Source organism: Vipera berus, assembly GCF_964194415.1.
Source record: "Vipera berus genome assembly, chromosome: 8".
Lineage (NCBI taxonomy): Eukaryota > Metazoa > Chordata > Lepidosauria > Squamata > Viperidae > Vipera > Vipera berus.
The window spans coordinates 10369640-10396603 of NC_138211.1; the positions used below are offsets into that span (position 1 = coordinate 10369640).

The 26964-nt window shown below is 40.5% G+C and overlaps 1 protein-coding gene across 1 annotated transcript in view; it reads left to right on the forward strand.

Annotated features, from left to right (window-relative positions):
- Window positions 1-256: 256 nt before the first annotated feature.
- The window catches only part of PKNOX2 (PBX/knotted 1 homeobox 2), a 235591-nt gene continuing 208883 nt past the window's right edge, over window positions 257-26964 (forward strand). Inside the window, exons 1-2 of the mRNA XM_081333977.1 lie at window positions 257-327; window positions 11791-11892. The gene's annotated coding sequence lies outside the window, so the exon portion shown is untranslated. The remainder of the gene's footprint in view (window positions 328-11790; window positions 11893-26964) is intronic.

Below are 26964 nucleotides of genomic sequence, written 5' to 3' on the forward strand. Positions count from 1 at the left end.
CACAGTTGAGCTGGGTCTCGCCCAATCTGTACTTGTACCTTTGATTAGACTAAAACCCACTGTAGTTTGTTTCATTGTGGTTTAGCTTAAAATGTTGTGCAAATCCAATTGTTTTGATTTGCCTGCTTTGCATAACAGAATAAGAGAGAGAGAGAGAAGGGGGGGGAGGGTTAATGAGAAGTATGCTTTTAACAATTGCTTTGAATTTTATATCCCAACTTAAATTCTTTCTTTCTCTTTCTTTTCCATTTTCAATAGCATTTGCAAGCATGGATTCTATTGGTCCCGCGATTAGTAGGAAAAAGGAAGCCTAAACCTTTAATTTTGGTAAGTTACATTTTAACAGGACTAGATGATTTAGAATGATTGTCTTGATTTTTATAGTCTGAGTGATCATTCTTCTGGAATGGCCTTTGTTAAGAGACTGTTTCAGTTTGTTTTCGCCTGCAGGAATGTCCTTGCATTACAACAGTTTGTTTATTGACCGCTCAAACTTACGACGACACTGAAAAATGTAACTGTTTTTCAACCTACAACCATGACGGCGTCCCCAGGGTCACGTGACCACAATTCAGATGCTCGGCAACTGACTCATACTTATGACAGTCAGGTGATCTCCTTTTGTGACCTTCTGACAAGCAAAGTCAATGAGAGAAGCCTGATTCACTTAACAGCCGTGTTACTAATTCAACCACTACAGTGATTCGCTTAACAACGGTGGCAAGAAAGGTCGTAAAAATGGGGCAAAGCTCACTTAACAAATTCCTCAGTTAGCAATGTAAAATCTGGGCTCAGCTGTGGTCATAAGTCAAGGACTACCTGTGTATAAAAAAGGGTTACCCATTTTTCATCATGAAACCATAAGTTGGTTTAATGGACACAAGAGACTAGATTTTCTCTGGTAGCCAGAAAACTATGGAACTTTGACCCTTTAGTTTGTGAGGTTTTTTTATTATGATTATTGCTCATCATCTAATATTTGGCTGCATGCAGCAATCTGTAGGGAAACTTAAAATCCTTAACAGGTTTTTCTCATTTGGCTGTGTCTTAAATGCAATTCTCAAATGTTTGGCTGTCATATATTCAGTTATGGTTTTCTTAATCATTGTCTGAGGAACAAAAATCTTCATTGGCTGTATTTGCACAACACATAACGAGAATCCTAACAATTAGGTTCTTACAATAGGTTCAACCAAAAGCAAATAAGCCCAGTGGTGTAGCGTGGGGGGTGCAGGGGGGGCCGGCCGCACCGGGCGCAACATCTGGGTGGGGGGGCGCGCTCGCACTCGCAGCTCTCTGCCCCTGCCTGGCTCACTCACTCTCTCTCACTGCAGTGCTGGCTGTGCGAATCCGATCCGAGCTGCCGGGTCGCCGGCCACTGTGGAGGGGTGTGTGTGCCAGGCGTGCGGTGCGGTGCGTAGAGAGAGCGAGGGACTATCTGGGGGAGGGACAGTGCAGCGGCCGCCCAGCAGGTTAGGGGGCGCAAATTACTTGCCTTGCCCCGGGTGCTGACAACCCACGCTACGCCACTGAATAAGCCAACTTTAGGTAAACTCAGTTATGGTCTGTAGAGTTGTATATATGAATATGACATCCTTCGGTCTTCCCTTGTTCTTTTGAGAATCGGGCATGGCGAACCATAGTTTGAGATGAATATTAATAAAAAGGTGCTTTTTAAAAAAGCATCTGGACTTTCTTTGTTTTTTCCTTGAAGAGGTTTTTGCTTCTCATCTAAGAGGCTTCTTCAGTTCTGAGTGAACATTTTTTTAAAAAAACCCTTCTAATTGATAGATAGGATTGCTATCATGCAGGTGTATCTCACAGCAGCCTAATTAAACTTGTTTTATAGTTGGAATGTTTTTAATATGTTAGTTCAGGGGTAGGGAACCTTGGCTGTTTTATGACTTGTGGACTTCAATACCCAGAATTCCTGAACCAGGCATGCTGACTCAGGAAATCTAGGAGTTGAAGTCCACAAGTCATAAAACAGCCAAGGTTTCCTATCCCCGTGTTAGTTGGATTTTCATCAACCGCCTTGAGCTTCTGGAATTACAAAGACATCTGATGAAATGAGTGAATAGAATCAGTCAAGGTAATTGCACATCCTTCTGGTAGATAAAGCAACTATGGACAATTCTCTTTAGCAAAGGCACATTTCTAGAGATGTAAACATTATGCCCAGATTCGTCATTTTGGGCTAGCCAAAAAGATTAGGCATCAGCCATTTGAATTAAATGTGCCAACCACTGGACCTTGTGGATTTCCTTTAGGTTGCACCCCAATTTCAATGGAAGAAAAGCATGGGTTTGTAAAGTGACAACCTCTCTTAATGGCTGACTTCATGAAGAGAAGAGCAGACAGAGTTGAGGGGTGGAGTTAAATGCGTCATCAATTTAGAGTCCTTGCATTGCCACAAGAGATTCAAGTCCAGCCCCACACCGCCCTGAATTCCATTGACCTTTACCTAGCACTAATTTAGTTAGTTGACTAGATTCTTGTGTATAGATTTGAATAACTCTTCTATGCTACAACTTTATAAACGATCCTGATTCTTTGGGCCTAATACTTCACACAACATGCTAAGCCCACACTAACAATGCAGTGGTTGTGTTCACTTCAGCATGCTACGCAAGCAACTAAGTGATATCAGGCATGATTGAAGGTGCACAACCTGCTCCCCTATTAAGTACTCACCCTCATTTTTGGTCTGTTGCACGAACCCAGCTATCTTGTGATCAAGGCATTCCTAGAGAAGAAGGAGGCAAATCTGAAAGAGGAAAAAAAATCATAATCCCCTCTTATAGTGTTTAATTTTCTTATAGCTCAAAGTACTGTAGACCTTGATGTCCTATTTCTTTAGCAACAGGGTACCCACTGTTTTTCTTGGGTGGCCAATTCCACCGTCTAATAATAGTCCTCTCCATTAGGAAATGCTCCCTGCTATCAGATATTATACATTTATGGTGTGATTGTTATCCTTTTCCATCTCTCTCTCTCTCTCTCTCTCTCTCTCTCTCTCTCTCTCTCTCTCTCTCTCTCTCTCTCTCTCTCTCTCTCTCTCTCTCTCTTCTCTTCTCTTTATCTCTCCCCCTCTCTCCAATCTACAAAGCTTTTCGTAGCCCCCTTCTTGATGACTTCAGATATCTCTTTCTTAAGAAGAAAGCTGTGGGGCACAGGTTGAGTTTCCTCTGTTCATCCTCACCCCACCAATGCCTGAACCCCAACATCTTTTAAAGTGCTGGGACAGAGACTCCACAGAGAATTAATACCAAATCAAGTTCTTACACTAGAGGGTACTTAAGTGAACAGTCTGGCTTCCTAGTAAAGCTACTAAGAGAGCTGGAACGTAGCCAAGGTTTATTTTCAAGGTAGGTCACCATACTGTTTCTTTCCCCATAACCCATTTCTGTTTGGATTTTGCTGTACAGAAAGACCATCCCGCCCGCCCCCCCCCCAGGTTGATATTGCTGGGGAAAGTTCTGCTTTTATCTCTGTGTGAATGACGGAAAGCTTTTCACTCGGAATTAATGGTACACTTTGAGGAGCTTAGTGCACCATCTCTAGTCTATGATCTTCACTTGTCAAGTTGGGATCCCGGCAGGCCGCGACTTTAGAAAGCATCGTTGGGGTGGGAGCCACAAAGTTCTATTGTTGCAAATTGTGGCAGAAGGCAGAGCACTCTCTGCGTAGGGCGGCCTATTACTGCAAAAAAAAAAGCCCCCCCCCCCAGATGAGCGCTGTACACACTCTGCCTCTTCCAGATGGGGGGTCCTTTTCATTTTAGGCTTAAGGCAATTGCTCCGATTCTGCCGGCACGCTTTCTCGGTAGGGGGACGCAAGTTGCTCAGGGCTGTGAGTTAGCGAGAAGAAAGGCTGGTCCCTCTTTGATCTTCTCAAGTCGCCAACCCTTTATTTTTAGAAGTGAAAACAAAGTCAGCTCTTTTACGCGAAGGGCTGAGAAATAGCACCTGCGGTGGAGGATGCTCTCAAAGTTCTTTTCTGTTCGTGAGGAGGGGGGGGCTCCTGTGAGGTTTTCTTCTCTCACTCTTCCTATCCATTTTTTTTCCTCCCCCAGCCCGTTTGTCTTTTAATCGCCACCTTTGCAAAAACGGTATAATTTGAGTGCCACTCTGAACGTAGAATAGCAGAGTTGGAAGGGACCTCGGGGGTCTTCTAGTCTAACCCCCTGCTCAAGCAGGAGACCCTACACCATTTCAGACAAGTAACTGTCCAGTCTGTTCTTAAAAGCCTCCAGTGATGGAGACCCCACGACTTCTGAACGCAATCTGTTTCCAGCAGTTGTTGGCTCACACCGTTCGGAAATTTCTCCTTAGTTCTAGGTGGCTTCTCTCCTTGCTTGGTTTCCAGCCACTGTTTCTCGTCTTGCCTTCTGGTGGTTTGGAAAATAGTCTGACCCTCCCCCCCTCTTCGTTGTGGCAGCCCCTCAAATATTGGAAGTAGAAACGTTGGACATACTCCGCTTAGAAGCAATGCTGGAAAGGAAAAAATGATAAATACATTCTGCAATATTGCAGTTCTGTTGGGAAAAGAAGGGATGGGGTGTCTTTGGTAATGACTAGCAGGTGTACTTATGATATAGGTCAGGAGTAGGCAACCTCGGCTCTTTTATGACTCATGGACTTCAACAGCATAGCTGACTCAGGAATTCTGGGAGTTTATTTTATTTTTATTTTTTTATTTTAATTCCATTTATATCCCGCCCTTCTCCAAAGAGACTCAGGGCGGCTGACAAGCTTAGCAGTAGCCTTCATTCTATGTATATGCCTGCTTGTTAGGGCTTTCACACACACACACCCAAGCGGTATTATTACAAAGTCAAGTCAGCTTAATTGCCCCCAACAATCTGGGTCCTCATTTTACCTACCTCGGAAGGATGGAAGGCTGAGTCAACCTTGAGCCTGGTGGGACTCGAACCTGCACTAATTGCAGGCAGCTGGTGTTACTTAAGGAGGCATTAGCTCACTGCTCCACCAAGGCAAGTTGAAGTCCATGAGTCATAAAAGAGCCGAGGTTGCCTATCCCTGAATAGCTAGTCCTTAACCATTCATTCAGTAACTGTTTCAAGTTACAACGGCACTGAAGAGAGTGACTTCTGACCTTTTTTCAGAGTGACGGCCATTGCCGCATTCCCACGGTCATGTGACCAAAATTCGGCCGTTTCGCAACTGACTCATATTTATGACGGTTGCAGTGTCCTGGAGTCACGCGGTCCCCTTTTGTGACCTTCTGGCAAGCAAAGTCAATGGGGGAAGCCAGATTCCCTTAACAACCATGTTACTCACTTAACAACTGCAGTGATTCGTTTAACAACTGTGGCAAAAAAAACAAGTTGTAAAATGGGGCAAACCTCACTTAACAACTGTCTTGCCTAGCCACAGAAAAGTGTGACTCAATTGTGGTCCTAAGTCCAGGACTGCTTCTATTGCCGGTGTACGTTTCTACTCACTTCCAGACAGTTTTAAAATGTCAGTTGTTTTTCCTCCTTTGTTAAGGAGAAGACACACACAAAAGCAGGTTTAAGCTATAGTACAGCCAGGGGTGCTGAAGGCTGATTTTCTTGGAAGTCTAAAGAATGATTATTTTGTTAAAATTTCATGGGTTGGGGTTGGTCCCTTTCTACTTAATATGATTTTCTTTTCAATCTTCCCCAACATTTCTCTTCTTTGCTGCTCAGTGTCAGCAGCACTTTTGTTCCATGGCTGTGCATTTAACCGTGGCACAAAGATGCCCTGACAATATTTATTTTCCGCTTGTCCCTTGACACTGTCCTTACCTTGTCCTAGCCTTTAGGTTCTCATTAGCTGCACCGTCTTGAAGCACATCCAATACTGGCCGTCCATAACCTCAACCTATAAAATCTGTAGGCTTTTTCACACAATTCCGTGGTGTGTGTGTGTGTGGGGGGGGGGGGAGAGACCGGTGACTGCCAGTGACTTGGGAATACAAGCAATAGAGTCAGGATAGGTATCAGCAATGAGAATAGCAAATGTCATGGAGTGTTTTCTTATCCAGGGTGAGTTGATAGCAAGTCAACTCAACGGTGGAGAATGGCTCCTGAGAGAGATGGAGAACTGGTAAAAAGGGAATGAATATAAAGGGAGGCAAAAAAGCAGAAGGGGAAGTAAGAAGAAGTAATCCAACTTTTTTATTGTTTAAAGCCTATTAACCATCCCCAGGAAAAGCAAAATAAATAACAGAAGCCAAACCAATAACCATCCCCAACCGTGACTGATCTCTATTCCTGTATTAGACTATGCATCTGTGTTGACGCCATCTGGATTTGAAAGACAGTATATCATGTATTTAATATGTGTATGTATGTATGTATGTACAGTATGTATGTATGTATGTGTATATTTCATCTGCAGAAAAGTGTCTGGGAGACACTTCTTCCCAAGAACAAATAAATTCTGCAGGCCAGAATTTAAGACTTCCCTAATCTCAACCATTCCATACGCATAGTTCTCGCTTAACAACTGCTTGCTTAGTGTCTGTTCAAAGTTACAGTGGTGTTCCCCAGAGCTACTTATGACCCGAGTTCTGAGTTCTGATGACTGACCTATTCTCCCCAAAGACATGATTGTATTTTGGACGCTTTGCAGTTTCCTCGCACTTACAGCCATTTGTGCTGTCCCATAAATCCATAATTTTTGGGCATTTGGATTTCATGTTTAGGGGAAAAAAACACCCATTGAAAAAAAGGGCCTTGCTTAATGACAGTGGCGTTGACTTAACGACTGCTTAAAAAAAGGTTGTAAAATCAGTCACGGCCAGGTCTTGACAACCACCAGAATTTCTGGCCTTAATTCTGGATTCACTGACAATCGTACATCGAGGACAGCTGTACTTGCTCGGAGTTGAAGTCCGGCCCACAGGAAAAGCACCAAGTTGTGGAGGAGAATGGTATAAAAAAGAGTTGCACGTGGGTTTTTGGGGTTTTTTGCCAATCTAAGGACCACATTTAACATTGGAGTGGCACTTTATTTATTCCAATTTATTGTAGCCGCCCAGCTCCAGTGGATTCAGTGGGGCGTAGGAAACCAAAAAAATAAAATAAATAAATCCATAAAAACACTCAAGGCATAAAACCAAATAGACAGTCCAAACTAAAACAACCTTAAAAGCAACACAAATCAAACCAAACAGCCGCCCTCTCCACAAAATATACAATAATATATTAACCCCAGGCTTGGGACAGATGCCAGGTTTTAAAAGCTTTCTGGACCCCTGTCCTTTTCTTGCTGGTGTGTGTGTGTGTGAGTGTGGGAAATGCTGTTCCAGAGGATGGGCCCATGACAGAGGAGTTCCCCCCTCCTCCAGCTTCATTGAATTTTAAATGCATTAACTCTATGTAAACAAGTTAATTTTAGTATGGTTACTATCTATGTAATAGCCATCCATTAAAAAAGAGACTACAGTTCAGTGGCAAGACTTGGAGGGACTTTGGGGGAACACAGATTCAGTGCCCCGATGTAAAATTGATTGATTCATTGATTGATTAATTACATGCCAACAAGTTGTCCTCATTTTTAGCAACCACATAAATATTCTTCATGGCAATCTGTCTCTCACTTGATGTTTCAGGTCTTCCAAAGGTTGATGTAAAATAGAACGGAATAAATAGACCCGTGTTTTAATTTAGAACAAAGTATTCTCTCTCTCTCTCTCTCTCTCTCTCTCTCTCTCTCTCTCTCTCTCTCTCTCTCTCTCTCTCTCTCTCTCTCTCTCTCTCTCTCTCTCTCTCTCTCTCTCTCTCTCTCTCTCTCCCTCTCCCTCTCCCTCTCCCTCTCCCTCTCCCTCTCCCTCTGCATGTGTGCGCGCGCACACGCATTTGAGGAGTTACATGTGTGTTTTATATTCATTGACAATACAGTATTGGGTGCAGATGATTTTTTTCCTATCTAATCTTCTTTTGAGCAGGGAAAAATTCATCTGAAATAGGGTCATTTTCCTGTCTCTGGTAAATTCAAGGAGTCTTAATTCTTATCGTTGCACTAATAATTTGCACCTCCTCATATGCACACCTCAGCTTTGATCCACAAATAACCTCGATGGTGCGGAGGTATGTTGCGAGCAGTGCCAAGCATCTGAAACAAACGTCTGGTTTAACTCGGCTGGGGATGGATTGGGGAGGTGGGGGTGGGGGACAGGAATAGCAAACAGAGAAGGAGAATTCTGTTGGACCTATTTGTCAGTCTCATAGCTTAAGCCAGGCCCTCTAAGAGCACAGCAAGTTAGAATTTTTGCTTCCCCTTGACTCTAGAAAGAGTACAGAGAAGAGCAACAAAGATGATTGGGGGACTGGAGGCTAAAACATATAGGGAACAGTTGCTGGAATTGGGTATGTGTAGTTTAATGAAGAGAAGGGTGAGGGGTGACATGATAGCAGTGTTCCAATATCTCAGGGGCCGCCACAAAGAAGAGGGAGCCAAGCTATTCTCCAAAGCACCTTAAAGCAGGACAAGAAGCAATGGATGGAAACTAGTCAAGGAGAGAAGCAACCTAGAACTAAGGAGAAACTTCCTGACAGTTAGAACAACTAACCAGTGGAACAACCTGCCTCCAGAAGCGGTGAATGCTCCAACACTGGAAGTTTTTAAGAAGAGACTGGACAGCCATTTGTCTGAAATGGTATAGGGCTTCCTGCCTTAGCAGGGGGTTGGACTAGATGACCTCCAAGGTCCCTTCCAACATTATTATTATTATTATTATTATTATTATTATTATTATTATTATTATTATTATTATTATTATTATTATTATTATTGTTGTTGTTGTTGTTGTTGTTGTTGTTGTTGTTGTTGTTTTGTTGTTGTTGTTATTATTATTATTATTGGAAAGTGTTGTGCTTTAGCAAACCCCCTCACATCAACAGATAAGTGGCAGATACCATATTGATCTCAAATTAATCCCCATTCTTCCATTCACCACACTTTGCTTCTGCATTTGTTTGTTTGTCTTTCAGGTTGGATACTTCACTTCGCCAGTTCCCCGCTGAGCTGGTATTTGGAGCTGGTTCACAAGCTGCTTTTTCTTTTTGCTGATGATGTGCTTGCTCCAAATATTTATTTATTTATCTTTAAAAAAAAACCAACCTCAGGAGCTTTGGGAGGGAGGGTTCCCCTCAAACAACCTCTGTTGTGGCTGGTCCAAGGAACTGGCTGATTTCCAGCTACTGACATACAGAACTCTTCATGAAACCAGACAGAATTAAACTCTTTTGTTTCCTGTTCGGCTGACTGGCTTTGAGGGAGGGAGGGAGGGAGGAGAGAAGGAGAAGGAGAAGAAGAAGAAGGAGGAGAGCACATGCAAAGAAATTGGAGTTCTCAACAAGACCGTCTTTGTATTAGTTTAATTAATCAATTAAATGATGGGAGGGAAGGATGGGTGATATGTAAAAAATGCCTGTTTTTAAGGGGGTTAAGACAGTTGTGGCATACATAGAAAAGTATGGGAGGATGGAGGATGGCATTGGCTGGAAGCAAGTTTAGAAGAAGGCACTTAAAACTGTGCAATTTCCTCAGCTCTAAATTTCAGCTCTACTTGATCCCTCTGCCAACTTTTGTCATTCTAAACCATCCATCTCCTTCTATGGGTTTCTGTAGAGCGTATTTATATTTCATGATGCAGTGATTCTGTGGAAATGATAACAAATGTTGGCCCAGCTCACTAAACACGCTTGAGGCAGATAATTCTAAAGATAGGATTTACTTCCTAAAGCCAGTGTCACCCCAGCCTTTGTTTATTTATTGGTTATTGTAAAGCCAATTGCAGTTTTTGAGGTTAGGATAGCAAGGTTTTGTTTCCATGTTAGCTATGCACGCAAATGCCTTCCCCAAGACTTATAAACTAATAGCTGGGCAATTCAACAGGTTAAAAGTAACATAAATAAATTCAGGTGCCAATTTGTGAACCTGTGTAATTGAATTTCTAATGACTAGCTGCCGAGGAGAGAGTAAATCTTAGGATTTATTCTTGCCCTTCTAATCTTGTTATTTTTACAAGTATGCTAAAGTAAAATAGTTTGTGGGGATTTGGAACAAATCAGAACAACTAATTAAAAATAGGGCACACTTCAAAATTCATGTTCTGCTGTTATTCGGTGGCTAGAGTATGCAAATACTCTAATAAATAACTGTTTTTCAGCTAACTTAACAGAGCTTTTTTAAAAATAGCCTTACCAGATGCTCCTTATTTTGAGCGCAGTGCCATGCTTCCATTTGACATTTAATAGGATATTATAGTGGCAGTATTCTTCTTTAGAAGGTCAGGAATATTATCTTCCAGGAAGTATTATTTCTACTCTCCCACAAAGTATTCATTGCTGGTCAATATGTACAGGTAGTCCCTGACTTACGACCACATCTGAACCCAACATTTCTGTGGTTAAGTGAATTTTGCCCCATTTTATGGCTTCTTTTGCCACAATTGTTAAATAAATCACTGCAGTTGTTAGATTAGTAAGTCAATTGTTAAGCGAACGTGTCTTTCCCACTCTTTTTGCTTGTAAGAAGGTCACAAAAGGGGATCACATGATCCCGGGGGATACTGCAACCGTCATAAATATGAACCAGTTGCCAAGCGTCTGAATTTTCATCACATGATCCTGGGGATGCTGCAATGGTCACCAGTGTGAAAAATGGTCATAAGTCACTTGTTTCAGTGCCATTATAACTTTTATTTTTAATAACTATTTTATTAATTTTCTATTTTTACAATCAAGTGCTTAATAGACAATGTGATGGCTGAGTCCGTTCGCAATTCCGTGGTACATATAAGCTTCTTCAAACTAAATCCAATATTACGCCCTTCAATACATCTTCTCTTCCTCCGGTAATAGACATTTTCCCATACTAAGCAAATACAATTCTTATTGTTGTTAATAAATATACAGTTGAATATCAGCGTCTTTGTTTTCTAATAGTATCAATAATATCAGTTTAGAATATCTTCTAATCAAAACCTATCTTAATTGCCGTTGTAACTTTGAACGGTCACGAAATGAACTTTTGTAAGTCAAGGACTACTTTTATTATGTTACTTAGGCCCCTTCCCTTTTAATTTTTCAGTGGTGTTAACATTTTTGAACACTTGGGGATTCCTCTGAATCTGCTTAGGCCTTTTCCTTAAGATGCTTTTTTTGGCTTAGATCCAAGCATGGAATATGAAGACACTAGTATACCTCAATCTCTTGTTTCCCTCCAGTTGGGACAATCTCATCTCCCAACTCTTTGGAATATTGGACCGGGGAGGAACAGGTTAAACTTTTGTGTCCCTATTAATTTCACGTTCCTCGTGTCCTCTTCCCTCGCTGATTTTTTTTTTAAAAAAATTTCAAAACTGAAATTTGCATTTAAATATTTAGTAACTATTTTAGTATACATTTTAACCTTCAACATACATTTCTGTCTACTATTCAGCCTTGTAGAGTGCCCTACTAACGGCATCATTCAGAGGTTAAATGAATTCCACTTGAAAATGTTGACCGTTCAACCCAATTAAACCTTTGGGTAGCCTTAAAACTTGGAGAAAGAATCTAAAAATAAATCCTGTTTCTCTTTTTTTGGACCTCCTTCCATGCCACTTCAGTTCTAGCTTAAGTCCTTAATGCTGGAACTGAGGTTGGTGTATTTGCTGTACATTTTATCAGGTTCACATCTTCCCCAAACTCTTTTTAGAAGTTTGCGTGCACCTTCTTGAGCTCCTGGGTATAGATTTGTTGTTTATTTACTTTTTTTTTTAAAAGAAAGCTTTCATTCTTCTCCACAGACAGCAGAGTCACTGATTGCTCTACAAGTGCACGCTTGTAACTTGGAAGATACATTTAGGAGTACAAGCTGTGTTTTTCCACCAGCCAAGCAATCGAGAATGGTATGTGAACCTTTATATTTGCATTGAAAAACCAGCCTTTTTAGGTCTGGTTTCTGGACAATGTTTCTTCTCTCTATTCCATCCCAATCAGTTCTACATACAGGGAGTGTATATTCAAAACTTAGGGTAATTTAAGCAATAAGGATTCACCTGTGTCCAGTGTGTCTTAGTGTTTTCATTGATTTTTTTTTTAAAAATGTGGCACCTAATAGACTTATATACCTCTTCACAGTGCTTGGCAGCCCTCTCTAAGCAGTTTACAGAGTCAGCCTGTTGCCCCCAACAATCTGGCTCCTCATTTTACCGACCTCAGAAGGATGGAAGGCTGAGTCAACTTTGGGAAAGTGAGAATCGAACTGCTGGCAGTCAGCAGAATTAGCCTGCAATCCTGCATTCTAACCACCACTGCTCTAATCAATCTTTTTTGCTTGGATATAAACCATAACAATTCGGGCTATGAATTAACTGTAGTTAACCAATAATTCCAGAACTATATTGGAGAAGAGACCATTCCTTTAGGGCAGGGCTTTTCAACCAGTGGTACGGGTACCACCTGTGGTACATTGGCACCTGGCAGGTGGTACACGACCATCCTAGAAAAGTGGTAGAGGGGTATGGGAATAAGCTGAACTGGTGGCAGCACCACACAAGCCTGAGCGAGAGACGGCTGGAGCTGCAGGGTTGTCAGGGCTCAGCGGAAGCACCAGGATCAGCGCCAGGCTCCAGCTGGAGTTCAGCGCTGATCCTGGCACTTGTGAGCCCAGAAGAAGCACCAATCAGCTGGAATGTTGCAGCATCTCCAGGGTCTTGTGATTTACATTCAGATGCTTGGCAACCGATTTGTATTTATGACGGTCACAGTGTCCCAGGGTCATGTGAAGTGACCAAACCCTGCTGCAACCACCCAGCAGATGGGGGGAATAAAAACCAAACACCCCCCCACCCCACCCCCGCTGCCAATCCTCAACAGAAACACTCACAACATTGAAAACCTCGGACAGGAGGAAGAGCGCCGCCGGGCGGGCAGGTAGGTGTCTTGCTCGGCTGTGGCTTGGGGGGCACTTTTTTCATTGCCATTATAACTTTGAACAGTCACTAAGTGAACTTTTGTAAGTCGAGGACTACCTGTACTTCAGCACTTTTTTCCTTTTTTTTTTTTGGTCATCAGGTTTTTGACACCTTGCTAGGTGACTGGTGGTACTCGGATGTTGCCATATCCTAAAAGGGGTACAATGGGTGAAAAGGTTGAAAAGCCCTGCTTTAGGGACTCATATCTTGCAACTTCATTTTTCATAAGTTAGAATCAAGGACCGTGTGACAACATTGATACCTTTCATTTAGCCCAGACCCTTTTTCCCCCCCAGTGTTTTCTTAAGTTCAAATGGTCACTAGAGGAATTATTGTAAGTCAAGGAGACTACCTGTACTTCAAGAATAATTTGATAGCGCTTTGCAGCTCCATACGTTAATGGCCGTATAAGGAATCCCATTTTTGGGTTTGGGTTTGGGTTTGGGTTTTAACATAGCTTTTAACTATTATATTATATCGGGCATAATTATTTAATCTTTTTTAACTTTTGTATTTTGTATTTTGATATTTATTGCCCTGTACACCGCCCTGAGTCCTTCGGGAGAAGGGTGGTATAAAAATTTAATAAATATAAATATAATATATAATATAAATTTTTGCTTACTATAAAATTCTTGCCCTTTTTCTACTGTTAGAAAAGAAATAATAAAAACAGAAACTTTCCCCCAAGGAATTTAAAGTGACTCTCGAGAACTGGACAGTCTCTTCCTTCTTTTTCCTTTTGCAAGCACCCCAAATAGTGTCTTTCTCTTCTCCTCCGCTACAAGTTCAATACGAAGACGCTTCAGAAACTGCATGGCTGTTGCTTATCCCCACAGAGACCACTTAATATCTCTTCTTTCTGGGGCTAAAGGTTGCAGAAGAGACAAGGCTCCTATTGACCTTTGTCTCTTGCCAATCCATTGAGCAGGAGAAGAATTCCTAAGACTTCTTTGCCCAGGAGGGAATAAAATGTGAACTTCAGAAGTTTAAAATACCCCAAGGATGAACACTGTCTTCAAGGCCAGAATAAAATGCAGCCTATATCCATAGGCAGAACTGAACGCTGGGCTTTCAACCTTCATTGCCAGCTTCTTTACTTATTTATGTTTGCCTACCTCTCTGTCTAAGAGTGGGTTTGTGTGCGTGTGCACCAGTCCATCCATACACAATGTCTTTGAAATTTGTGCTACTGTCACTATTTCAGTCCAAAAGAAGCAGATTGTCTGGAAAGCGTCTCCTTGAAGTTTCCACTGCTGTACTGTACCGTGATAAAAATGCTTGAATAAGTAGGCTTGAATGTGCAATACATTTCCCTTGCATTATGCGTTTTTGTCATCAACAACCTTGTAAGGTAGGTTAGGATGATCACCTAAAGCCTTATGGAGCTGTTTTGTGAGAGGACAGGGCAAGGGTGAACATCTGCTTTTGGATTAAGGGCAGGTGTTGATTGAGAGGATAGGGCAATGGTGAACATCTGTTTTTGGATCAGTAGGTTTGTCAAGAACCACAATTAAAATTTGAATTCGTGTTGAACAGCTGTGCGTTATTACAAAAATGCAAAGGTTTTGTTTGCTTTTAATTGCACTGAGTGATAAATAAGATAAAGTGGTATACAAATGTAGCCTGCTCAACTTTTCATGCCCAGACACCCACTATCATAGGGAATCCGATCTTGCAGCCAGGGATAAAGTAATTTCTTTGCAACAGGTTCAAGGGCCTAAGTCCCTCTTACCATGGTACACATGGTCATCCTTGGTCCAATGGATCAGCCCAGAATCTTTCTTCAAATGTCCCATCCCAGGTCAATTGTCCTGAGATGTACAGCGTAAACACTTCTTTTGAGGCAGCAATTCACGGGGCACAAACAACAAAGCCATATCCCTTCTCCCAGCCATCCTACCAACTTCTTCTCTGTTCCATGGTTTTTATGCAGAACTAAGCGACAACTAAGGGACGCGGTGGCTCAGTGGGTTAGGACACTGAGCTTGTCGATCAGAAGGTTGGCAGTTGGGCGGGTCGAATCCCGAGTGCCACGTAACAGAGTGAGCGCCTGTTACTCGTCCCAGCTTCTGCCAACCTAGCAGTTCGAAAGCACGTAAAAACGCAAGTAGAAAAATAGGGACCACTACGGTGGGAAGGTAACAGCGTTTCGTGCGCCTTTGGCGTCTAGTCATGCCGGCCACATGACCACGGAGACGTCCTCGGACAAGCACTGGCTCTTCGGCTTTGAAACATAGATGAGCACCGGCCCCTAGAGTTGGAAACGACTAGCACGCATGTGCGGGGGAACCTTTACCTTTACCTTTAAGCGACAATAAAGTCTAGTTCTCTCAAGGGTGAGACTGCTCATAGGACTCAGAAACTTCAAGCCGTTGGATTCTTTCAGGAGATATTTCTCATTCAGGTGTGCCAGTAACTCGCCAAGACCTCATGGGAAAACTTTCCTATTCTTCTATCTCAGAACCTTTCTAAGCAGGAGATAAGAAGGAGTTCAGTGTCATATATCTAAAGTATTTGCTCCTTCAGTCAGCTGTGGCCCTCTTCCCTAAGGCAACCTGATAAACAGGGAGCAGAGCTATTATCAACGAATGTTTAATGCCATCAAGGCATTAGACTATCAGCAGTAAATTACAGTGAGTTGTACATTGCAGGATTGGTGAAAAAGGGTCTGGGGAAAGCAGGAGCCCCACCAGCTCCCCCAACTCAAATTAATGACTGTTCCAAATATCACGGGATGTTGAGTGATTTATTTGGGGGGAAAACCGTGAAGATGTCAAAAGATTGAACGTTGGAATATTTGTCCTTAAAAAACGAAAGCATGAATAATCTGGGCAGACAGTTATGGGAGAGACTGAAAACATTGTTGGTCTTTATAGTGTAACTGTAGTTTACAACTTTTTTTTTTTTTTGCTGGTTTTCAGCTAGTTTCCGGTAAAAAAAAAAAATGTCTGTAGGAATGAATGGACTCACTTTATGACTTTTGCAAGAAAGGTGGCAAAATCAGGTGGGATATATGGGTGCCTTGGCGTAGAATCGCCATGACTTAGAATGGAAATCCCAGGCTCCATTACAAGAACTGCTTGTGTTCAAAGAAAGAATTGTACGCACGGAGCTTTAGCAGACAGAAGTTGTGCTTACTCAACAGTGTGCACTAAGCATGATTCTATTTCCTTTGTTACAGTCTTCAGGGGCACAGCAATAATCTCATTACTTATTCAGTTCCCTTTATGCTTGTTTAAACATGCCCAATTACTGATAAATGCTCACCTCCCTGTGCAGGCTGGCTATAGGTAGTTTTTCAGTACATTTCTGGGACACTGTATGAGTAAATCAGTGTTTATCGAAACACTTTGCCCCCCTTGGCTATCGGTCTCTTGAATTAAGGAGCCATTTAAATTCTACACTGAGATCACTTCTCGGAAAGATGTTTTGTTTTTGTTTTTTTTTCTTTCTCTTTTCGGAAAAGTCTTTTTTTTTTTTGCGTTTTTGCAGTTTGCAACATCTTGTGACAAGGGATTGACGAAAATAAAACGCAAGCCTGTCCGTAACATTTCTATTTAAAAAAAGAAGAAGAAGAAGAAGAAGAAGGTATCCTTGCAAACGTAAAGGGAAATAACCCGGCAAACAATGAATTTATTTTTTTTTTACAATTAACCCAGTCTAGTTTGGTTCATCTAGCCCCAGATTTCTGTACTGTAGCTCTTGGCTAAATTAATCGTTCAGTCGTGGGGGTTTGTCTTTTTTTAAATTTATTATTTAATTTCTTTGTTTTATTTTAAATGCCTAGTAGCTAGAGCTGCTTTTTTTTAACAATTCCTGAAAAGAAAAGAAAAAAAAACGACTCCTGGATTATTTATTTATTTATTGCATTCTTCAAAAAAAAATATTTTTTTTTGTACTGATGTTTCAGGGTAGTAGAAGAGCGTTAATTTGGAAGGAGGGAAGGGTTATCATTAAGTGGGTTGTACTGTTTTCTTTTTAACTGCTTTTTAAAGAGTGCTTTCCACTACTTCAGAGACAGTGGAATTGCAACTAATGGGAGCTTGGGGACATTCCTGACTGAGAATCTCTCAGTGGGGATGACACTACATCAGGACATAATGTCATTCCCAGGAGCATTTTTGTTCCCCACAGTTGTTGGCTATATCAGTGAATCCAGAATTAGAATTACACAGAGCGGGTTTCCCCCTCCCCCCCCCATTCTTATGCTGACCGAAAGCATTAGACTTTGAAAATATTTAATCCTGGATAGGAGAAATCGGAACTTCAAAGCATCTGAAGAAGGCCAGGGCTAGATTTAGGATCTAATCTCTCTAGTCCAGGGGTAGGCAACCTCGGCTCTTTTATGACTCATGGACTTCAACTCCCAGAATTCCTGAGTCAGCTGAAGTCCATGAGTCATAAAAGAGTTGAAGTCCATGAGTCATAAAAGAGCCGAGGTTGCCTACTCCTAGCTGATTCTGAAAATGGAAACAAACAATAACCCATTGAAATGCATTGAAGCCTGATAACCTCAGATATTTCTAAACTTTATTTCTCTTTTTTCTAGTCTACTTCTTAGGGTTGGAGACTTAGGCCCTCCAAATGTTTCTGAAATGCAGTTCCCCACTATCTTGGCCATTTGTAGGAGACGAGCAGTCAGAGCTGGTGGGCGGAATTAAGTATGTCATAAGCTTAGAATCATTGCATTCCCGTAAACAGTCTAAATCCAATCTGTCTTGAATTCTGTTGACCCTTATCTGGTGCCAATTTAGTACTGAACTTTAGTTGACTAGATTCTTGTGTATAAGCTTGAGCAATAAAACTTCTGTACTGCAGCTGAACATATGGTCCTGATCCTTTGTGCCTGTTGAAAATAGTAGTTCAACAATTCTTGACTCATACCTCTCTTATCTCCTTGTTTACCCATCCTGCTTTTCATGGACCAATGAAAGGTTTGAGTCCTCAAATAGCTATTTTACCCCAGTAAGAGTTTTGGTAGAGCTAAAGTACCTTTAGCCTGGAAATATTAAAAATACTATGTTTAAAATACGATAAGTCAATGATCCAAGGTTTTTTTTTAGAGGCTTCAAATATTGTATTGTTGATTAGTATCAAGATTTTTATTCATGTGCTATGGAAATGATTATAGAAAAACTTGGATTAAACCAAGGTTTACTAATAATAGTCAAAATAATGCAGAAACCTGGGTTACCAGATGGGCAGATAGATTCCATGTAACTAATTTGACATTTTATTTTGCATCTCTGTTGGCACCCAAAGAGCTAGTTCTTGTCTCTAATGTTTGTGAAATTTGATTCTAAGCCAACCTTGGCCTTGTGGGATCTGCTAAGGACCCGCCTTGAGCAACCAATCACCATTTGCTTGAAGAGCAAGATGTAACTGAGAGAAAGAACCTACTTGAACGCTTATTATATACTGGGAGTTTTGTAAATCCTCTTATTGGTTTTGAACGAGGATCTCTGGGTGCCTAAGAGGCTGAACAATATTAGAATGTAGAGTTCAGTATTTTGCCTTCTCTTCCTCCCCTTGTCCAATTCTACAGCAGACACCCAGACACACTTGTTATCTTCTGTCAGATGTTAGGAGATATAACTCATGTGTTTGTATGTGCACACTTTTAGTCCCCTGTGAAGAAGCTGAATTAAGAAATCATTCTGTTAACTTAAGATCCAGTTCCATCAACTAATATTTCTTTAACGCTTCCCTGCCAGCTCTTAAAAACCTCCTGCCATGTTGACAATCAGCAAGTCATAAATCACCAAAGCATTACTTTCCATCTTATTTTTCTCTCCTAATGTTCAGAAGAAAAGGCTTATTAACGAAAGCATTTTAATAATGCTTTACCATGATTACATGTCTTTGAAAATACACTTGGCCCCAGATTATTCACAAGTCTTTGTCAGACACCAACAGAGAATGATGTTACCTAGTTTGGGTAAAGAAAGGTCTGCAAAAAAAACCAAACAAACAACCATGCTCAGAGAGTACCAATAACCCCTCTTTGTTATGTCTTTGTGCTAAAATCACAGACAATTCTAAGCATCAGTTGTTTGTCCTGTCTTAACCGGCTATCACATTCCACAATCCCAGGAAATCCATAACAGAATAAGAGAGTTGGAAGGGACCTTGGTGGTCTTCTAGTCCAGTCCCCTGCTCAAGAAGGGATAAGAAGAGATCCATGCTGGGCAATGGGTTTTATGAAGATCTTAATTCTTTTAATGCACACATGTTGTTGTTTTTTATTTGATGAACCCCAGGATTTGTGAGTTTCCTATACAGCAACAATGTGTTTATTTTTTGTTTTCTCATTTTAGTGACACACATATAGACAAGAGAAGTTAACCTCAATATTACAAGGACAGTATAAACTCCAGGAGTCATTTCAATGTATTTAATGGAGTTCGTAATATTGTCTGGTCTGAGATTCAGTTTAAAGCCTGCCTTCCTTCCTTCCTTCCTTCCTTCCTTCCTTCCTTCCTTCCTTCCTTCCTTCCTTCCTTCCTTCCTTCCTTCCTTCCCCAGAGTTCAAATAATCATTGGAACCATTATATTTTAAATATGCAAAAATAAATAAATACATGCCTTCCTACTTGAAGGGTTTCCTCTAAATTTTTAGTTTGGATTATCTGCTGTATCAGCTGGTTTACTTTCTGTAGAAATAATCCTATAAAACATAAAGCCTCCAAATCAAAGGTAGGCAAATTAGTAGAATAGTATTGTTGCAAATTGCACTTTCAGTTCCAGAACTGGGGAAAAAAAGGCAATTAACTGATTTTTCCCCCCTAGACAAATGTGTCTTCCCACCTCAACTTCCAGAGTTCAGAATGTGCATTAAAAATGCATGAGTCTTATGCATCTTGAATAATTCTTCCTGTCAAATCCCCTTTACCGAGGTCTTTTCTTTAATGTTGGAGAGCATAGTTGAAGGTCTGAGAAGGCTTCACAAAAAGTAAGCTTCAAAAGTGAGGTCTGAAAACATTTCACAAGAATGTATTGACAAGCTTCCCAGGATGGGGTTGTGTGTCAGGGTCAGGCAGAGAGTGTGATGTTATTTTATCTGGGGAATACGTTGTTTGGTAAGCAAAGAATATTTTTTTAATCTTTCACAAACGCCCAGAGGGCTGGGGATGAAAATTAAGTAGATGTTTGGATGCTGCAAAGTGAAGTCATGGATCTTGTAATCCTACTGGGAATCCCTATTTCAATCAAAATACATTACGCACATAGTACATATAGATATTAAAGTTTGTTAAAAAAATTTAAGATGAAAGATTAAAAAAAACTATCAGGAACTAAAGTTTTTAGGAAGAAAGGAAGAAATAGGAAAGGAATTAAGAGAAGAAACAAACAGAAGAGCAGAAACCAAAATGCAGAAAACAAGGAAAAGAAACACAAAGAAGTGATTTCCGATTTGCTTTTACAGCTCTGATAAGTGTAAATGTAAGTTAACCTCTTACTCTGTGATCGCAACTTTTCTATAATCTATTTTTTTCCTAATCAGCACGCCTGGGCCTAATTGGGGCCCAATTGTTTCAGTTGCTTCGAAATGCTTCAAGAAGGAAAGCAATAAGCCCAGCCAGCCATCCCCCCGCTTCTAGCAATACGGTCCCATTGCTTTGCCATCCCTTTTTTCTTGGGTTTCCTTAGCCCTAGTTTTCTTAGACTGTGTACTTTGTTGTTTGTATATACACTGAGACCTTACGCATCAGAGACAAAGTCCTTGTGTGTCCAATCATACTTGGCCAATAAAGAATATTCTATTCTGTTCCGTTCCGTTCCGTTCCGTTCCATATTCTGTTCTGTTCCGTTCCGTTCCGCTCCATATTCTATTCTATTCTGTTCTGTTCTGTTCTGTTCTGTTCCATTCCATATTCTATTCTTCTATTCTATTCTGTTCTGTTCTGTTCTGTTCCATATTCTGTTCTGTTCTTTTCTGTTCTGTTCCATATTCTATTCTATTCTATTCTATTCTGTTCAGTTCTGTTCTGTTCTGTTCTGTTCTGTTCTGTTCTGTTCCATATTCTATTCTATTCTATTCTGTTCTGTTCTGTTCTGTTCCGTTCCATATTCTATTCTATTCTGTTCTGTTCTGTTCTGTTCCGTTCCGTTCCGTTCCGTTCCATATTCTATTCTATTCTATTCTATTCTATTCTATTCTATTCTGTTCTGTTCTGTTCTGTTCTGTTCTGTTCCGTTCCGTTCCATATTCTATTCTGTTCTGTTCTGTTCCGTTCCGTTCCATATTCTATTCTATTCTATTCTGTTCTGTTCTGTTCTGTTCTGTTCTGTTCTGTTCCGTTCCGTTCCGTTCCATATTCTATGGAAATGTTGGGCTCACTTGTGGTCATAAGTGGGGCAATAGGCTGACTCTGTAACCCCCTTAGAGAGTACTGTAAAGCGCTGTGAAGTGGTAAATAAGTCTAAGTGCTATTGCTAAATGGGAAGGAAGGAAGGAGACATGGTGTCACAGGGGTTAGAATGCAGTATTGCAAGCAAACTCTGCCCACTGCCTGCAGTGCGATTTTCACCGACTCAAGGTTGACTCAGCCTTCCATCCTTCCAAGGTCAGTAAAATGGGGACCCAGATTGTTGGGGGCAACAGGCTGGCTCTGTAAACCGCTTAAAGAATGCTGTAATGCACTGTGAAGCACTAGGTGCTATTGCTATTAGCTTAGCAATGGAAATGTTGGGCTCACTTGTGGAGAACAACCTGTAGATTCAAGCGAAGCTGTAGGAAAACCCTTGGTCCTTAAAACATGTCCACAAAGACTATAAACTGCTGATCTTATGAACGTATGTTGTACGTACCAAGCAAGGGTGAGCTGTGTCTTGTTTTCAAACATCCAGCCCAAGCAAAGATTAATTAGAATAGTTATATTGTGTCTTCAGTCATTTGGCTGTTGCTTGAGCTGAGTAGTTAGTATTCCATTTATTCTGTCTGTCTGAGGCAAGAATTTTTTTAAATTTTATTTTATATAGGGGAAGAGTCAAGTACAGGAATAGATGAGGTCATCTGCCACAAAAAGGAACTGATAATACAGTGATACCCTACAAAAATTCCCTGTTCTAATGTAACTATTGGAGGGAAAGCAATAATTTTTTTTCTAGGCTTGGAAGCACTTGGTTTAACCACATCGAATTAACTTCAGCCTACCTCTTTTTTTTTTTCTTCAGTAAAGCCTACTGACCAATTTTTTGATGTGATTGCAAAATATTTTTCGCAGTAAGTCAGTGAGCTTATCCATAGCTGTTAAGTAGCATTTTTTTTGGTAACTCTACAGATCACAGTTAAAATCAACTTTGTTGATTGGCCACATCCTTAATGCCTATTGATTAGCATTATGCCACACACAAGTGTGTTCTTCCTTCCATTGTAGCAAGATATTGGCTGAAAAAAAGGGCGACTGAAGTTTATGGAGATTCTCAGTCATCCAGGTCATGGTTGTCCCAAAGGTGCTTTTTCAAAAGGCATCTGGATTTCCTATCTCCTGTTTACAACACAGTCCTCTCAGCAGTTCCAAAAAGGTTCTACACTCCTGAGGCCACAGATAAACCTCCAAGTGGCCTCAATGACACTCAGAAAGAGTATTAATGACCACATGACTGCAAGGAATATCAGTCCTTCCATCCTCCACCGTTCAGTCAGAACTGAAGAAGCTTCTTGGATGAGAAGCCAAACGTCTTCAAGGAAAAACAAAGCAGGTCCAGATGCCTTTTGAAAAGGCACTCTTGGGACTTCACCTTATATACAGGGGACTTTGGTGAAGTTTGCTTTGTAAGACCTTGCTTTGCTGGCCCATGATGAATGAACAGGTATTTGATTACAGTCCAAGACTAGATCATAAAACTTAAAAGCAACCACATACAGTCTGAGAAATCAGCAAAATCTAATAAAGAAGAGAAGATGTTGAGTTTGAAGATAGTAAAGCTTTATTTTGATTTTAAGCAATATTGATTGCAGTCATTCAGTGTGCAGCAGAGGAATAAGTTGTATCTTTGGAGCATATCCAGCAGTAAACAATTGATGAGTGAGTGAAGGTACCCAACTAAATATAAACACCTATGTTTGTGTGTGTCTCTTTTTCTGTGTATATCCACATCTTTGAACTTCAGAATTCCGATAGGGGACGCTTAAAAAAGGATTCTGTTTAAAGAACCATCTCTGCAGGTCCTGGAATTTTGCCTACAAGATGCAGAAGATCTAATTGTTCTGGTCCTTTGAAATCTGAGGCCACTTGAAATTTTGGGACAATTTCTTACAGGTCTGTGTCCTAGTAAAAAAAAAAGAGACCGTCCTTAATAGATGTACTGAATATTTATTTTAGAATAAGTCAGAGAATTCACCAGTGCACAAAAATGTTGGTTACTAGCCAATGTAATGGAAGAGAGGGTGATTTTTATAGCTTCCTATATGGAACACAGGAGCTTGAAATAAAAAGAAATGCAATAAAATGCCTCTCAAAAATCTGTCGATATTTATGGTAATATACCTAGCTTGTGCAGAAATAATACGTTTATTGGCAACTTTGGTAACTTCCAAGACACTTGGAGCACAAAACAAAGAGGAACTCAGCCAAATGTCACTACCCCTTGCATATTGCTTTCTATTAAAAGTAGATTATTCTGAATTAGCCTGGGAGTTCAGATATGACAGAAATGTCACTTTATTGCCTGGGTTTTCACCGAGGAGCCTGGAAAACAGGATAAGTTGGTTAGCTGAGTTTTTTTTTTAATTGTGTCTACAGCATGGAAAGCGAGATGGTATATATCAAGAGAAGTTCTAATTGCATTTTAACAATAAGAATGTATATACCTTTGCTTTTATTGCCTTTTAAAAACACCATTGGCTACGCATGGTTGCAGATGCTTTTTTTCTATTGTGGCCACCACTTGTTAATTTACCGGGATCTGCATTTTCCAGATGGGGTAATTTTGTTAACCTTGTTATAGTGAATACATTATTTACCTACAGACAAACCATCTAGTGGTCCTTGACAGAGTATTAGATTTGTTTTGGCACGCAACTATAATCTTTTTTTATTGAAAAGTTTTAAAAATACAGTTTTCCTTTAAAAAACCCCCTTCCCCCTCCCTACCTCCCCTCCCTACCTCCCCCCTTCCCCCCCCTCCCCCCCTCCCTCCTCCCCCCCACCTCCCCCTAACCCCCCTCCCCCCCCCGGACTTCCCAGAGCTAAATACAAGGTATATATATATAAAAAGGCAATCATAAACAACCATATACTAACAACTATAAATTCTAAAATCCATCACTCTCTAACTTATATAGGATCAAACAAAACTTAGCATTATTAAATATATATAGAAGACAAAATAAAAAAAGAAAAAAGAAAACGAAAGAAGACTTATTCAAATGCTAGATAAAACTTCTTGACCCTATACTTATTCTGGATAAACTCAATCCATTTTCTCCATTCCATAATATAATGTTCTTGCGAGTAATCTTTCAAATAGGCCGAAATCTTCGCCATCTCTGCCAAGTCGGAAACCTTTAAAATCCACTCTTGTATAGTCGGCAGTTCCTCTTTCTTCCAATATTGACCTATCAAAAGTCTTGCTGCCGTAACTAAATTCAGCATCAACTTAGAGTCCACAACTGTAGCGTCAACAATTATTCCCAACAAAAAAAATTGCGGACAAAACTTTATCCTCCGTTTAAAAATCTTCTGCATATTCCACCAGACTTTTATCCAAAAAGCCTTGACCTTTTTACATGTCCACCATATGTGAAAATATGTTGCCTCTTCATCACCACACCTCCAACATTTAGGCTGATAATTCGGATACATACTTGCAAGCTTTTTAGGATCTAGATGCCATCTATAAAACATTTTGTAAAAGTTCTCTCTTAAACTTTGAGCTTGAGTGAATTTTACATTCCTCACCCAGATCTTTTCCCACGTGTCCATTGTAATAACTTCCTGAATGTTTTGGGCCCATTTTATCATACAATCCTTAACAAGCTCTGTTTCTGAATCGATCTCTATCAATGCAAGATATATCCGTTTAATATGTGCTGGTCCTTGATTTCTAATTTGCTTTATCAAATTTTCATCAGTCGTTGCAAATCCATTTTTTTGGTCTTCTTTCCACCTGGCCTGTAACTGAATATATTGAAACCAAGTCTGAACAACCTTCTCTTCTCGCAAGAAACTATATGATTTCAAGCACCAAATATTCCTTTCCAAACTTAAAATTTCCTTGTAAGTAGTCTCATCATGTTTGAAACCAGCATGTATATTTTCTATTGCGTGTTTTGGGATTGCCCACAATGGTATCTTGCTGCTTAACTTATGTCTATACTTCTTCCAAACTCTCAGCAATGCCTGTCTTAAAATATGCATCCTAAACACAGTATCTACCTTCTTATCATACAACAAATATGCATGCCAGCCAAACAACAGATCATGGCCCTCAAGATTTAATAACCTCGATTGTGTCAAATTAATCCAATCACTTATTCCTACTAGTGCAGCAGCTTCATAATATAATTTAAAATTAGGCATTTTAAGGCCACCTCTCTCACGAGTATCCTGCATAATCTTAAGTTTAACTCGTGGCTTTTTCCCTGCCCACACAAATTTATTGATACCACGCTGCCATTCCTCCAAGTTAGAGTCTTTCTTAAGAATCGGTATCATTTGAAATAAGAATAAAAATTTGGGCAGGACATTCATTTTCACTGCTGCGATCCGTCCCAACAAAGACAATTGCAATTTTTCCCAACTCTCCAGTTCTTTTTGAATTTTCCCCCATAACTTTTCATAATTATTTTTATATAGCTTTGTATTAGAGGGCGACAAAATCACCCCCAAATATTTAACCCTTTTAACAATCTCAAATCCAGTTAATCCTTCTAAGAGAGCCTTCTGCGAAACTGTCATATTTCTAGCCAAAATTTTAGTTTTCTGTATATTTACTTTAAATCCAGAAACCTTCCCATATTGTGTTATTATCTCCATCAGGTCCACAACAGAGTTCTCTGGCTGGGTCACTGTAACAACCAGATCATCTGCAAATGCTCTCAATCTGTAATCCTGATCTCCAACTTGTATCCCCTTAATTTTTTCCGAATTCCGAATCTTAACCAATAGTATCTCTAATGTTAATATAAATAACAAGGGCGATAGCGGACAGCCTTGGCACGCAACTATAATCTTGTGTTCAGAGGCAGTATGTGCCTGAAAGTGGTGCAGTGAAGAATATTTTTCCCCCTTTCTGTTTGGCTTTCCAAAGCAATACAGTTGATCTTTGTTGGAACATAGTATTGATCTAATCCAAGTGGAGCCTTTAGGGAAGGATAATTCAGTGCAAGAACATCCCCTTGGAATGAAAATAAAAACTGAATAAGTAACAAGTAACTCTTGGCCAACATATCTAGGAGCCTAAAAGTTATGACGGGCCAGATCTAGTTAGCATCTGGATGAGATAACTGAATAGCAGGGATGTAAACTAGACTAGGAAGAACATCCAGAGAATCTTCATGGTTGTGGCCATGAAGTCATCAGGAATTGAGCTCGACTCAAATGGAACTGCAGTGAGAAAAAAAAATCTAGACAGAGATGGTAGAAAAGAGAAGTTTGCTCTGGGACAGGGGTGTCAAACTCGCCACGTCAGGTGACGTGTCACCACCTATCACAACTTTTTTCCCATTGCCAGAGCTGGGGTGGGCACAGTTTCGGCATGACGCATCCGGCCTGTGGGCCTGCAGTTTGACACCCCTGCTCTAGGAGCTCATCCTTCAGTATTCTCTCACATTTGTTGGGCAAGTAAGGGAAAGCTGGAGTCAATCTCATAACTGACTTTATGTTTTGAACTAAGATAATGTCATTGCTTACAAAGATGGGAAGATTAGCCCTATTCTTTCTGAAGACCTGCAGAACCGGGTCCAAATGTCTTTCCAATTCTACACCAAACGTGTGAGTTGAGGAATGCATTGGACCACTATTCTGCATTTCAAGAAGGAAAAGTCTCTTAACA